Source organism: Hippopotamus amphibius, chromosome 12 (genome assembly GCF_030028045.1).
Source record: "Hippopotamus amphibius kiboko isolate mHipAmp2 chromosome 12, mHipAmp2.hap2, whole genome shotgun sequence".
Lineage (NCBI taxonomy): Eukaryota > Metazoa > Chordata > Mammalia > Artiodactyla > Hippopotamidae > Hippopotamus > Hippopotamus amphibius.
In genome coordinates, this window is record NC_080197.1 from 70223449 (window position 1) to 70238997 (window position 15549).

Genomic DNA, 15549 nt, shown 5'->3' on the forward strand with positions numbered 1-15549 from the left:
TCTCCGGGAGCTGAGTCCAGAGTCCACTATAATGACTCCTCTAGACGATGCAATGACTCGGTGGGTTTGTAAATTTTATCACTGAGGCTTCATTGGCTTAATTTATCTACAATGCACTACTCATAAAAAGAAGATTCTGAGGGAAATGAGATTAAAATTCCTGGAAAGAAAAACAGCATCTTTGAAAGAAACTGGACTCAAAAAGTGTTTAAAACTGATCTGGTAGGGCCAGACTTAGGCCTTTGGCAGTGAAGGCACTGAGTCCTAACAACTGCACCACCAGGGAATTCCCAGAAAAATCTTCATTTTCAAGGAAAATGTAGTAATCAAATGCAGTATTGCTGGTTTCATAAGAATGGGAAATAAATAGCAAACCCCGGATTCATGACCTCTATTTCCATGATTGAAACGTAAGTGGACAACTGCTGTCAGTAGAATATGGAATTTGGAACAAAAAACATATTCACCACCAATTCACCATTTTCAACTACATTCTATTCTCTACATTGAGAAGACATGAAGGAGAAAACCTCCCTCAATTATGATCTCAGCCTTCAGTTTACACAAATTATGCCTAAAAAAAAAAACTGGAAAGTGCTCATTTTCTGCTCCTGACCACTCTCTGAATAACTATTCACATGAATGTTTGTTCATTTCTTCATTCATTAAAATTTTAATGAGCCCTTACCAGATGCCAGACCCTCTGGAGACACAGCAGAAAACAAAGATAGCCAAAGACTTGCTTTATGGAATGGAGTTTACACTCAAGTGTGGAAGATAGACAGTAGACACATAAATAAGCATAGTATGTCATGTTGTTATAGGAGGAAAAAAAATAAACTAGTGTAGTTGAGGGTGCAGAGAGTAATGAAGGCAGATGCTATGTTAACAGGAAAGGATTCTTTGATTAAGTAACATCTGAATAGAGATCTGAATGAAATGAGGCCATGGAATATGTCATTTTCTGTGTTCCAGGCAGAGGAAACAGCAAATCCAAGAGCCCTGAGGAATGTGCCTGGGATGGCTAAAGAACAAAAAAGGAACTAGTAAGCCAGAAATAGAGTATGTAGGGGCTGGGAGGTAGGAGATGAGATCAGAGAGAAAGTAGAGGTTCAGATCATGTATACTTCATAAGACATGATAAAGTCTTTCGATTTTATTCCAGTTGAGGTAAGCCATCTTTGAGCAGAGAGTTTGATCTGACTTTGGCTAACTTTGATCACTTTGCTGAGTGGGAAGTACTTCAAAGAAGCAAGAGAGAAGTAGGGAGACCAGTTAGCAGACCATTGCAGTAATCCAAAAAGAGGTTATGCTGGTTCAGACCATGGTGGTAGCAATGTACGTACAAAAGGGATAGATGTGTTTTTAAAGATACAGCCAACAGGGACTTCCTAGGTGGTACAGTGGTAGAGAATCCGACTGCCAATGCAGGGGACATGGGTTGGATCCCTGCTCTGGGAGGATCCCACATGCCACAGAGCAACTAAGCCCGTGTGCCACAACTATTGAGCCTGTGTGCTGCAACTACTGAAACCCATGTGCCTAGAGCCTGTGCTCCACAAACAAGAGAAGCCACCGCAATGAGGAGCCCGCGCGCCACAATGAAGAGTAGCACCCACCTGCCACAACTAGAGAAAGACCGTGTGCAGCATCAAAGACCCAACACAGCCAATAAATAAGTAAATAAATAAATAAATAAATTTATTTATTAAAAAAAAAAGATACAGCCAACAGGATTTGCCAAAGGATTGAAAATACAGTGTGTGTATGGGAGAGAGGAGTCCATACTGATTCGAAGGCTTTTTGGCCTAAGCAACTGAAGAAGGTTTGGCCATTTACTGAAATGTGGTTGACTGAGGGAGGAACAAATTTTGCTTTGAATATGTTAAGTCTGAGATGTCCATGGACATCCAGGTGGAGATGCTGAGTTGTATATATGAGTCTGGAAGTCAGGAGAGAGAGGTTTGTGCTGGAGATACAAATTTATAAATTTTCAGCATTTAGATGATGTTAATGCCATGGGACTAGGTAAGATCCCAATGAAGAGAGCGAGTTTAGACAGAGAAGAGGCCTGAGCATTACAATTTTTAGACATCAAAAAGATGGGAAGGCTCTAGACAAAGGAGGCTATAAAGGAGCCACTGATGGAGTGGAGGAGAGCCAAGGAGAGGTGACCTAGAAGCCAAGTAAAAGAAAGTGTTTCAAGGACGAGAGAGAGATCAAATGGTTCAAATGCTGCTGATAAGTCAAGTAAGGTGAGGACTGAAAACTGACCATTGGATTTGGCCATGAAGGTCATTGGTGATCTTGATAAGAGGAGTTTTGGCCGACTGGAGGATATGAAAGCCTACCTAGAGTGGACTAAAAGGAGAGAAAGTCATGTATGTGCATGCTGTATACCCACATGAACAAAGCATGCACACACATCCCTCGTCTAAGCAGAGGGTGGCTAGGTTCTAATATCAGGGAGCCAGTCTGGAAGGAGGCCTGGGGTGGGGTCTGGGCACTGGCAGATGGGGAAGTAAGCACATGAAGAAGGTGCCACCCATTGACCACCTTGTTTCATTGTATGGTTTCATATTCTATGGTTCCTTCAATATCTTTTCCTAACTTTCCTAAGAATTGTTGTGGTGACAAATTAAAACTTCAACCTCTTTGAAACAAATTACTTTTGGAGACTGTGCTAAGAGAATTAGCACAGAATGAGCTTTGCTTGTGAGTCTCATATTTCACCCAGCTAATGTTCTGCTTAGAAAATGACCGCTTTATTGTATATTCTTAGAATAAAAGGACACTGAGTTGCATTTCTATTTATTCTTGACAAAAAGCCTTTCCTGATGCTGTCATAATGGTATTTTTCTCCGAACCTCAATAATTTGCTTAAGATATTCCTGTATCAGCGGACCAATTGTATCTCTAGTGTCTAATGCAATTTGCAATTTGGTGCCTTTTTCCTTAACTTGGGATTTGATTTTTTGATCTAGAATGTTTCAGAGTTGTTTTCCATCTCTTCTTTTACTGGAGAAACAGAAACATCCAGGATGGTTAGGCCCTCTGTGGCCACATGAGGACAGAAGAGGGTAAGTAATAAGATAGAATTCCCCCACAGAGCATTCATGAAGCAGGAATGTAATTGACCTGCTGAGCTCTTTAAACAGCACAGGAGGGCAGCACAAGGCCAGAACTGTCAGCCCCAATCCAGAAAATATTCCAAACCACAGCCATACTTAAAGTCTATTTTTCTGAATGCATACACAGGAGTTTTAATCCCCACCAAACTTAACTGAACTCTAAATCTGAATAGACTCTACTATGAAACATTTTCAGATCATTTCATACATCATTCACACAATAATCTAAATTTAACATTTATGTATTTTATCGTAGCAGAGTGTTTTAATAACTGTGCAGTCAACATAAGTATTATAACTTAACAAGTGAGGAAGTAGAAATAAAGATAAAAGGTGATTTGTCTATGGTCATACACAATTAGATGCAAAGATAATAACCTAAGCCTGATCCTTTTCCAGTAAACATAGCTCTTTGGAAAGACACTCCTCCATCCCCCCCAAACACACACGGACACATACACTGCCTCCAAGACATATTCACCTAGACTTCAGATGTAAACCTACAGTCTTTAACCTTTTCTGTATCCTCCAATGAGGCCAATTTCCATCCTTTAAAAAAAATAAATGCAGAGTAGGTAGCACCTAATAGACATTAGATGTCTAGACAGTAATAGACATTACTGGCAAATACACACAGTTGCCGTGAAGCTGAGAGAGATACCCCCTACTGCATTCTATTAGGTCCTAGATATAGCAGTCATGGAACCCATCAAGTCTACAGCTCCTTCCAAGAGCAAGTGCCCCACCCCCAGACCACAGCAGGGGCTCCTGACCAAGAGCTGTGGTTTACGATGGGGCCTGGCACAGACACCTCTGCCCAAAAAGATGGTTATTACCTAATCTAATCTTACACTCACACTCAAGAATTAGAACTGGGAAGTATAGTAAGAACCCGAAGGTCATAGTGAAAAGAGCATGGACAGATGCAGAGAGAAGACGTGTAGGGACATAGAGTCACTATGTGCTGGAATCATAGACCATGGACTTCCATGGCAAAGGTGTCTAGAGCTCCCCAAGTCCCAAGTGAACTTTTGATTCCTGTTTACATGTGACTCTTTCAAGGCCCCATAGTTTGGCTTTCCATGTTCTAAGGACCTGGCAGTATGGTCAAGATTCCAGTCACACCTGTGAACACACATGCACACACATTCAGGCACTACTCAAGGCAACAAATGAGACAGTTCCTTACAACCATAAAAGCTTACCCAACTACCACTCATAGATACTCTTCGTAACCAAAATAAGCAACATTTAATTCCAACCAGGCTCAGGTGGAACATATGATCATTGGATCAAAGCTGTACTTCATTCACTCATTATGTATCTGTTGATTACCTACAATGTGTCAGACATTATGTGAGTGCTGGTTATAGAGACAAATAAGCAACAGAGACAAATAAGACAAGGTCTCCGTAGTTAGGGGCTCCCACCTCAGTGGGAAAGGCATAGGAACATTATACAAGAATGGAAACAAACAGAAAATCTGGGGAAACTGTATACTGATTGCATAAATGGTAGATCCTTTTTGGCTTATAAGTCATTGTAAAAGAACTGTTCTAGCCAAGTCCAGTTTATCAGTCAGCATGAAATTTGTGTCAGTATACTGTATACCCAAGTGAAAAGATGAGAACAGAATTAAATCATCACTCTTGAGTGATACAGAATGATGTCATGAGACGGACAGGGTTAATAATTACCACATTCATCACGACCACTAATTCATGCTGGCTTCTCAGGACTTTAAATGTGGTTATGAAGTTTTAGACTTAAAAGTCAGACATTCCTTGGGGGTTCCCTAGTTGCCTAGTGGTTGGGATTCTGGGCTTTCACTGCTGTGGCCTGGGGTTTGATCCCTGGTCCGGGAGCTGAGATCCTGCAAGCTGCTGCATGGTGCAGCCAAAAAGAAAAAAAAAAAAAGTTAGATATTCTTACTTGATTTGAGCAATTATCAAGACAGAGAATTAAAGAAAACATAAGGACTTTAAAATAGAGGAGGAAAGGGAGGAGGGAGATCTAAAAACCAATCTTTTAAAACATAAGTCATCACTACATGGATCCAGATTTATCATAGGTCTATATTGACTGTGGATTTAGCCTTAATCACTTAAGATAATTTTTTTAAAAATCCACCAGTACATACTCTAACATGTTTAGTTTGATCTTCTAATACTATTCTATGCAGAGGGTTCTGTTGTAGTTTTTTAAGCAGTAGCAATATAAGTCAAATATCAACTCATACTTTAAATTTTAGAAATATTCTATTAAATAGTAGATCTATTAAATAAATCATTTTAGGACAGAGTACAATGAAATTCAACAAATACTGAAGTGTCTCACTTGCGTGAACCATAAGGCCAATTGCTAGAGAAAATTTGAAAAGTGAATAAGATATAATTACCATCTTCCATGGCAGGAGCTTTATTCTATATATATAAGTTAAACAAGGGGTCAATAACATTAATGCATGGCCAAACATATGTGCTTTAAAAAGACAGTAAAGCAAAATGCTATGAAGGTTTTAGAGGTGAGATCAGGGAAGGCTTCAGAGGTCGCTTTTGAAAGGGTCTTAAGAATTCAATGGATTTAAGTTGGGAGAAACAGAGAACTGTGTTACTCAAATGGGAAAATTTACTAACTGTTAATTCGGTGACTAGAAGGGTCATCTTATTCCCGTTACTGTTCACTGACACTGCCCAAGATAGCTTATAATCGTGTACCAACCCTTTGAAAATACAGGATTAGAATTCTCTCTCCCTTTTGCTTACTGGCAGTTCTGTCTCCCACAGTACGAGCTCTGTTTGCCAGATTTAGTCATTATTAGCTCATATGCAATTGATACATGGGGAAATAATGTTGATATAATTCAGAAATCACACTGGTTCATTCATTATTTTTCCCAGCATACTTACATTTTGAAGTGATCAGGAGCAAGCCTTCTTACAATTAAATAGAAAACCTTAGCAATATTAAGACTTTAAGAAAAAAGCAGGAAATCCTTCAGGAATGCCTTCCTCTAGTGCAAACAGGCTTGTTTGGTGGCTTCAAGAACCTTTAAGACTTTTACACCATTGTTATGTGGTAAAGCTGTACAGTGTAATTGAAGGTGTCACACTCTTTTCTCCTGTGTGTTGTGGGGGTTGGGGGTGGGAGGACTAATTGATCAAGAAGGCTAAATCCTGGGTCACATCTTTTTTTTAATTAGCTTAGTTTTTTTTTTTTTTAAGAGAGGCTGTAATTATGCTAATTCTAGTGGATTTTTCAAAATTGAAGTATAGTTGATTTACAATGTTGTGTTAGGTTCTGGTATACAGCAAAGTGATTCAGATATATGTGTGTGTGTGTGTGTGTGTGTGTGTGTGTGTGTGTGTGTGTATACTTTTTCATATTCTTTTCCATTATGACTTATTACAGGATTTGAATATAGTTCCCTGTGCTATAAAGTAGGACATTATTTTTTTTTTAATTAATTAACTTATTTTACCTATTGGCTGTGTTGGGTCTTTGTTGCTGCACATGGGCTTTCTCTAGTTGCTGCAAGCAGGGGCTGTTCTTCATTGTGCTGCGCGGGCTCCTCATTGTAGTGGTTTCTCTTGTGGAGCACGGGTTCTAGGCATGTGGGCTTCAATAGTTGTGGTACACGGGCTCAATAGTTGTGGCTCATGGGCTCTAGAGCACAGACTCAGTAGTTGTGGCGCACGGGCTTAGTTGCTCCATGGCATGTGGAATCTTCCCAGAGCAGTGCTTGAACCCATGTCCCCTGTGTTGGCAGGTGGATTCTTAACCACTGAGCCAGCTAGGAAGTCCTATTGCTTATTTTATATATAGTAGTTTGTATATGCTAATCCCAAACTGCTACTTTATTATCCCTCCTCCACCCCCCTTTCCCCTTTGGTAACTGTAAGTTTTCTATGTTTGAGTCTGTTTGGTAAACAAGTTCATTTGTGTCATATTTTAGATTCCATATATAAGTGGTACTTGTCTTTCTCTTTCTGACTTACTTCACTTAGTATGATAATCTCTAGGTCCATTCATGTTGCTGCAAATAGCATTATTTCATTCTTTTTAATGGCTGAGTAGTATTCCATTGTGTATGTATACACAACACACCACATCTTCTTTATCCATTCTTTGGACTTTTCCGTTGCTTCTATGTCGTGGCTATTGTAAATAATGCTGCTATGAACATTTGGGTGTATCTTTTCAAATTAGAATTTTGTCTGGGTATATGCCCAGGAGTAGGATTGCTGGATCATATGGCAACTCTATTTTTAGTTTTGTTTTTGTTTTGTTTTTTAGTTTTTTGAGGAAACTCCATACTGTTTTCCATAGTGGCTGCATCAAATTACATTCCCACAGTGTAGGAGGGTTCTGTTTTCCCCACACCCACTCTAGCACTCATTGTTTGAAGACTTCTTAATGATGGCCATTCTGCCTGATGTGAGGTGGTACCTTATTGTAGTTTTGATTTGCATTTCTCTAATAATTAGCAATGTTGAGCATGTTTTCAACAATGCTGTTGGCTATCTGTATGTCTTCTTTGGAGAAATGTCTGTTTAGGTCTTCTGCCCATTCTTTGATTGGGTTGTTTTTTGTTTTTGTTATTGAGTTGTATGAGCTGTTTGTGTATTTTGGAAATTAAGCCCTTGTCAGTAGCATCTTTTACAAATATTTTCTCCCCGTCCACAGGATGTCTTTTCATTTTGTTTATGGTTTCCTTTGCTGTGCAAAAGCTTTTAAGTTTCATTAGGTCCTATTTGTTCATTATTTCTATTGCCTTGGGAGACTGACCTAAGAAGACATTGGTATGATGTATGTCAGAGAACATTTTGCCTATATTCTCTTCTAGGAGTTTTATGGTGTCATGTCCTATATTTAAATCTCCAAGCTACTTTGCGTTTATTTTTGTGTATGGTGTGAGGGTATGTTCTAACTTCACTGATTTACATGTGGCTGTCCAGCTTCCCCAACACCACTTGCTTGAAGAGACGGTCTTTTCTCCATTGTATATTCTTGCCTCCTTTATCAGAGATTAATTGACCATAGATGTGTGTGTTTATTTCTGGGCTCTCTATTCTGTTCCACTGATCTGTATGTCTGCTTTTGTGCCAGTACTATGCTGCTTTGGTTACTGTAGCTTTGTAATATTGTCTGAAGTCTAGGAGGGTTATGCCTCCATCTTTGTTCTTTTTCCTCAGGCTTGCTTTGGCAATTCTGAGTCTTTTATGGTTCCATATAAATGTTAGGATTATTTGTTCTAGTTCTGTGAAAAATGTCATGGGTAACTTAATAAGGGATCACATTCAATCTGTAGATTGCTTTGGGTAGTATGGTCATTCTAACAATATTAATTCTTCCAATCCAAGAGCACAAGATACTGGATCAGATTTTTAATTTTGACAAAACTGCTTTCAACTGGAATCAAATGCCCTCAAGGACCTATATATCCAAGGAGGAAGCACACATCCCAGTGTTAAAGATTCTAAAGCAGCACTGTCTGATATAAATATGAGAAATAGGGACTTCCCTGGTCCAGTGCTTAAGAAGCCACCTTCCAATGCAGGGGATGTGGGTTCGATCCCTGGTTGGGGAACTAAGATCCCACATGCTGCCACAACTAGAGAGCCCATGTGAAACTAGGGAAGCCCTCATGCCTCAACTAGAGAGCCCATGCACCACAATGAAGACCCAGTGTAGCCAAAAAAAAAAAAAGAAGAAAATTGAGAAACGCATGAAATTTTAAGCTTTCTAGTAGCTATATTTTTTTAAGTAAAAAGAAACAGGTGAAATGTTTCAACATATAATCAATATAAAAACTATTAATGAGACATTTTACATTATTTTTTCACGCTGTCTTTGAAACCCGGTGTGTATTTTACATATATGTCACATCTCAATTTGGATTGGTACATTTAAATGCTCAAGAGCCACACATGGCTAGTAGTTACTATATTGGACAGCATAGCTCTAAAAGATGACTATGATGTTGAGTACAAATGCCAGTGGAGGTTTAATTGTATTAGTATTTTTTATTAGCCTAGTAAGTTTTATGGTCCTTGGGTAACAAAACTGAATAGATTTTGAGTGGTCTGCTCCTAAGCTTATATTTGCTGTAAGTCCTGTTATTTTTAGTGCACCACTTTAAAAAAAATACTTGTTTTTTCTGTACATACTTTCCTTTCCTCCCAGCTAGAGGTAGTCACATGACATAGTTCTGTGCAATCAGATGTGAAGGGAAGTCTGTTAAATCATAGGGGAAAGATTTTTCACCCTGATAAGAAGGGAGGCCACAAAGAGAAAGCATTTTTCTTTCTTCTCTCTCTCTATCCCTTCCTTTCTGTTTGAGCATTTCACATGAGAACATGATTTTTGGTGCTATGGTAGCCATCTTGTGACTATGACAGAAGACTCTACAAACTTTGAAGATGTCAGAACAGTAAGGCATCTTTCCTTAACAGAGATGTAAAAGCAATGAAGAAGCCAGCCAGGCAAAGATGGGGGTGGGAGGGAGGTGGGGGTGGAGTTCCTGAGCAGCAGGAAGAGTGCTACAGCAGAGAAGATGTCCTTAATGGGCACTGCTAAATATTCACAACCAAAGTTCACCCTTTTTTCTCCCATATGCCCCCACCCCCTTGTTAATGATTTCCTTCCATTTGACTGGAACATTCTTTCTTCAGGTGTGACAAGAGTGCTAGAATTACTCCCAACACTTAAAAGAGTGCAGAGCTAGAAGCAGCAGCATAGTTTGCTTGAAGTCCCTTCTTATTAAATAATGTTCACAAACACTGCAATTTGGCTATAACATATGTTCAATACTTTAAAAAATGTTTAAAATGATCTATCATGAAAAAGTTCTATTATTCGGCTAATAAGTAAGATTATATTGTGTTGATTCAACCAATTTTGGGTAATTGGGAATGTTTGGGTAATTGGGAATGCATGTAAAATTCGTTGTTCAGCAATTTCTTATCTTGGGGTCACAATAATATAAGAACCCAGGTTTACATAAATATGTGGACACAATGGCAGCAGTTTTTTTTTCACTGCTTTAGAATGTCAGGGTAGTTACAGGAGACCCCGCTCAGAATGCTGCTAAAGAAATGGTATGGATAACTTTTTAGCTACTGATTGTGGAAATTCTGGAAGCCTATTTCCTGAGTTGTATGACAGATTGACTGCGTAACCAATTCACTAGTGAGTTTCTTTTATTTATCAAAGGATTTTTTTTCAGTGAACAAAGATGAAGTTTTATTTGACCACCTACCAGTCTTACACTAACATTTTCATCACACGTAAATGAACCAGTAGTCACAAAAGATTCATAGTTCTGTATCAATTCTTCATCCAATTCCCATTCTCTATGTGCATTAGAGCCATCTCAACATGTGCAATACAAGCATTCAGTTTCTTTTACAGTTGTTGATTGCCTTAACAAAGTAAGCAGTGTTTATGAGTCAGTCTTAATCACCTTAATAGGTGAACAAAGAATCAATTCAGCTTATCTACATTTCTTTTCCTTCATGAAGAAAATGTCAATTTGATCCTGGCTTAGAAAACTGTGTGATCACCTTACCTCAACCAAATGAGTGTACCTCTAGATAACAGAGCAGGATTTTAAAGTTCCTTCTGACTTTGGTACAAATTGTTACCTTGAAAGAGTAAGTATCCAAATTGCTACATTTATTACATTTTACTATCATATGGAACATAATAAGAAAAATCCAGAGGCTAATTTTTTAGGTGAAGGCTCTCTGTGAACCGTGTTGAAAGTGTTCAGAGCCTTCAAAATTTGGCCCCATCTGCACACGTCATCCTTTCCCTCTACTTAATTTCACGCCACCTAAAAATCTCACCTTCCTTTTGTAGTTTCTTCTATTACAAATTAAAGTCTTCAAATTCATCATTCAAAACCTGAGTCCAATAAAATTTCCAAATTAACATCTATTCTATTTTCCGACTCTAAGATAAACATCCAGGTTTAGCTGAGTCTACCAGTTACTTAAAGCTGTTTGGAGCACATTAAAATGCATCATTAGAAAATCTTCCATAAAGATAATTTTCAAAAATCAGCCTGACTGCTTTGTTTTCATATGGATCCAGTCATATCTATAACACAAAGTTTCATCAAATCTTCTCATTTTTGTATCACAGCCTTGCACGCCATCTGAAGCTGATTTTGAAGGAAACTTAAAACCATTTAAAAAAATTTGCCTGGTGGTTTGTGCTTTTTCTGGCTGTTGCTTCTAGAGTCATCTCTGTTTTTAGTTTCAAATTTTGCATGGCTGCCTTTTTGACTTTGCTTCAAGAGTCATTCTTAACCATGCAGATATTGCTCGAAATGTGAGCAAGATGGGCTTAGGGTTAGGGTTATTTGCATCTTTTCCATTACAGACGCCACATTTTTAACGGGTGCCTAAAGACGACCTACGCTCTTGGGTTTAGTACTGTTGCTGCTAACCACTTCTTAGTTATGGCTAGAGTGGTGCTATTCCCCTTCATTACCTTCATTAAAAAGCTCTTCCACGACAGATCTGACAAGGCAACGATTTCTGAATGTTCAAGAGTTTTCATTACCGCTCGCATTTTCACTAGTTTCAGGCTTACATGTAACCTGTCCTGTTATTAACCTCCCACCCGCGTCCCGGGCTGGAAACGCAACTTGCATCACTAACCGCACGCCAGGACCTCCGTCTGCGGGCGCTGGAGGCGGAACCCCGCGGCCGCCCGAGGGCGCAAACAAAGCCCCGCGCAGGCGCAATCGCAGCGGGAGGCAACCAATGGGATTTTTCGTCCAGTGAAAAGTGGAAAAACAACAAAAATCCCCACACCGCATTCTAAGGTGGTAAACTGGTTGGCTTTTTCTATTTTTTACGTACTTCTGGCTTTTGTTTCTGGAGACCTTGTGCGGCCTTCGGAGCCTCGTAGAGAGGCCTTTCGTAGAATTCCTCGGCCCCGGAGGACTGTTGCTGGCGTGCCGCATACTTATAGCCTTGTTTGTTCTCGCCGCGGAGTCTGTGTTTTTTTTTTTTGTTTGTTTGTTTGGTTTTTTTTTGACTACAGCATTAATACATCAGGGCTGGCGGGGAGGGGTGAGAAAAGGCCTCAAAACACCGCAAAGAACGTTACTGCTCCCGGGGCTTGCCCAAACCTCGCGAGATCTGCCTGCGCGACTAGCGGGAGTCCTCCCTCCTCCCCACCGTGTGCGTTTGCGCATGCGCTTGACATTATTTTTAGCGCGAAAACGTTTTGAATCTTTTCTCCAGGTAATAGTCAACCACATTTGACCCTCGAGAAAGGTCGGAGGATAATTCACGGTGATGCGATGGATTCAAGCACACAACACTACATTCTTCGAGATTTTGCAGTCACAACTCCAAGTGCTTATACGGTCGTCACTCCTTTCCGTTACTGTATTTCGGCCGTGAACTCTGAGGAGGTTTCAGCGAGTCGGGTAGTAAAGGAGTGGGTGTGGGAGAGCCGTCCAGACTTTAAACCAGAGTGATGAGCTCTGTGTGCTTGGAAAGTTAACCCTGGGAGCGACATAAAGGAATAAATATGAGGGGCCAAGAGAAAAAAAATTTGTTTTTCTGGGAGACCAAGAGAGGATGTTAATGTGAGTTAAGGTAATGCAGTGGAAAGGAGAAGATGGGAAAATTGAAGGGGCGAGTGAAGGCGGTAGCTGTGCGGCACAGTGAGGCGGAACGAGGAAAAGAGAAGTCTTGGCAGTAGAGCACGTTTTCCTTCAAGCAGTGCGAGCCCGTGCTTGTTTGTAAACAGAACGCCAGGAATGCTTCACATTTAGTCCCTTGTGTGTAAGGTAGAAATCTGGGAGTCCCTAAGTGAGTGGAACAAGGAGGACTAAAAGTCAGAGTCCTGAGCAAGGGCTGAGCTTGGGATGGGGAAGAAGAGTTAAGGTAACAGGAGTCGGGAATTTGGGGAGTGTCTTGAGAGAACTGACTAATCTGACCTCTTTCTCTCTCAGGATACGTGGGACACCTGCGCGAGCACTGGATTTTGTTCTGCAGCATCTGAAAGGTATGACCCACACCTGAAGTGTCCTCTCCCAGTGGTCCCTTGGGCCACACCTCAGGCAGAATGCGATGTGCATTTCATGGAGTGAAATGGTGGAACTGAGCTACCAAGACACTGGCGCGTTACACAAGTACCTACTTTTCGCCACTAGCCTTCCAGGTCACTAGGTATGAGTCCCATCTTGATGTTAGCAGCAATCTTATGCAGCTTAGCCAGTATATTTTGATTCTTTGTGTAGTGTCTGGAGTAGAAGGCAGAGGAACGATGGAATACGTGATTTTAGTAGACCAGCAAAGGAATAGCTTGTAGATAAGTAATACAGCTTCATCTGTAAGAAAAACTCAGTATAGAAAGCCATAAGATTTAAGTTAGCAGTGAGGGAGAAGGATGCCGGTATCAATCAGTAGAATAGAAAAACTTTAATAAAGGCCCAGACCTGGTGATCTCCTATCAAGAAGTTTTCCCAGGAGCTCTTCACTGCATTTTGGCAGCCTGAAGTATAGCCTAGTGACTGGGCTATACGTGTGGAGTTCATGGGAAAATGTTCCAGGAAAAAAAAAATCCATAGATGCACTAGAATAGGGTTTCTGCGTTGAAGCCTGGGTGTCTCGGTTTTAGGGAGTAGGATCATCCAATGGTAAGAGGAGTGACCTCTCAGTATGGTGTCACAGAAAAGGTGTAGAATTGAGAATCAGACCTGGGGTTTGACCCTTTGGGTACAGCAGTCACTCTTTGTGCCCTCTCTGAGCTTCGGTTTCCCTGTATGTCAAATAAGGACACTAGTGCTCACCTCACAGGATGACTGTAAAGGTGAAACGAGATACAGTTGAAAAGGCTGCATGAGTTGCTAGCATGGAAGCTGATATATAGTATATGATCGATAAGTAAGAGTTTGTGCCTTGAGCCTCCCACCACCTCTGTGCTTGCCATCTCTTCACCAAAATGTGGAGGTTGCATGTAGCATGGATTCATCTGTATTCGGGGAGCCTTAAGACAGATTCTTCACCTTGCCTGCACATTAGTATCAGCTGGGGAGCTTTAGAAAGTCCTAATGCCCAGGCTTTACCCTAGACCAGTTCAATCAGAATCTCTGCGAGTGGAACCTGGGCATCAGTATTTTTTAAAAAGCTCCTCATTTTGCTGATGAAGGTGAGAACCACTGCTTTAAGAAGGACGAGAAAAGAAATTAGGGCTGTGGTTTAAGACCACTCATCTGTAGCTATATATTTGAAAAATGTCTAGAGGAATAAGGGTTAGAGCTTGAGATGGGCAGATGAATAGGGCACAGTGAGCTTTATTCAGGAGAGAGGCCACTATGATTACAAGATGGTAAGCATCCTGATTTGGGAAAGGTCAGTGATGAGGTCATCAATATAGGTCCCAGGAATACACAGAATTTACTGTAGAGAATGAGGACTTTGAACCTCCTAGGTTGACTTTGATCGAGCACAGGTGATACTATTCTGGCTGGTTAGCTCAGTTGGTTAGAGCCTGGTGCTAATTTAGCACAGGTGACACAGATGCTGATGTCTTTATTGTGTTACCATGTCATGAATCTTGGGCCATGAGCATGGTGGACAGCGGTAGTGGGGTGGGGAGACCTTTTACAACTGCTCCATTGGTTGGGGAGGGGCATCAGGAGGCGTCATTGACATGTGTGTGCTTGGGTGTTCTCCAGTGGAAAGGCCATTGATAAGGAGGCCTCTTCCCAGAGCCTCATAGGGTTGACTTGGCTGCTCTGACTACACAAGTGGTCCTGCCAGTACTAACAGATGAGAAAGGTGAGAATCAAGTCTGTTTTTGTCACCTTTCAGTGAGTAGAGAATCACTTAGAGTAGGAGGGATGGAATAGAGTAGTCAGGAATTTGAGCTTCTAAGAGATGAGATACTTTCTTGTAGGACACTTCTGGTTTCTAGGGATATAAGTAATTCAGAAGTTGAAACCACCATCTTACTTCAGTTATTGATTCCAAGGTATTGTGGCTGTTGGCAGTCTTATCAGTGGAGAGTTCATGGAATTTTAAAAACACATACTCACACCTTGAGTTACCAGTCATTTCCTCTGTCAATCACTTCCTCCCTTTCCTTGTCCTTCCACTTTATAAAATTTGTTAGAGAGTGTTGAGGAGGTAGCATAAGAACTCTGCTCCATCCCAGTGCCTACAGCTGGTTGGATCTGCTCTGTATCTTAAGCTGAGTCAAACAGCTTCTAAGAATTTAGATCAGAACACTGAGAGATTAATAATCTCTCAATGTTTCTCAGATTGTTTCCGAATTGTGGCTATTATGAATGATGCTTCTATGAACATGGGAGTGCAGATATCTCTTCAAGATAGTGATTTTATTTCCTTTAGGTGTATACCCAGAAGTGGGATTGAGAGATCATATG

The 15549-nt window shown here is 40.5% G+C and overlaps 1 protein-coding gene across 3 annotated transcripts in view; it reads left to right on the plus strand.

Annotated features, from left to right (window-relative positions):
- The first annotated feature begins 11887 nt into the window (after positions 1 to 11887).
- GPR19 (G protein-coupled receptor 19) overlaps positions 11888 to 15549 on the plus strand; it is a 31252-nt gene continuing 27590 nt past the window's right edge. The window contains exons 1-3 of one of the 3 annotated variants that reach the window (XM_057703156.1): positions 11888 to 11967; positions 12392 to 12967; positions 13111 to 13163. The gene's annotated coding sequence lies outside the window, so the exon portion shown is untranslated. Of the gene's footprint in view, positions 11968 to 12391; positions 13164 to 15549 lie in introns of those variants that run through there. The other 2 variants (XM_057703158.1, XM_057703155.1) reach the window with 2 other exon arrangements.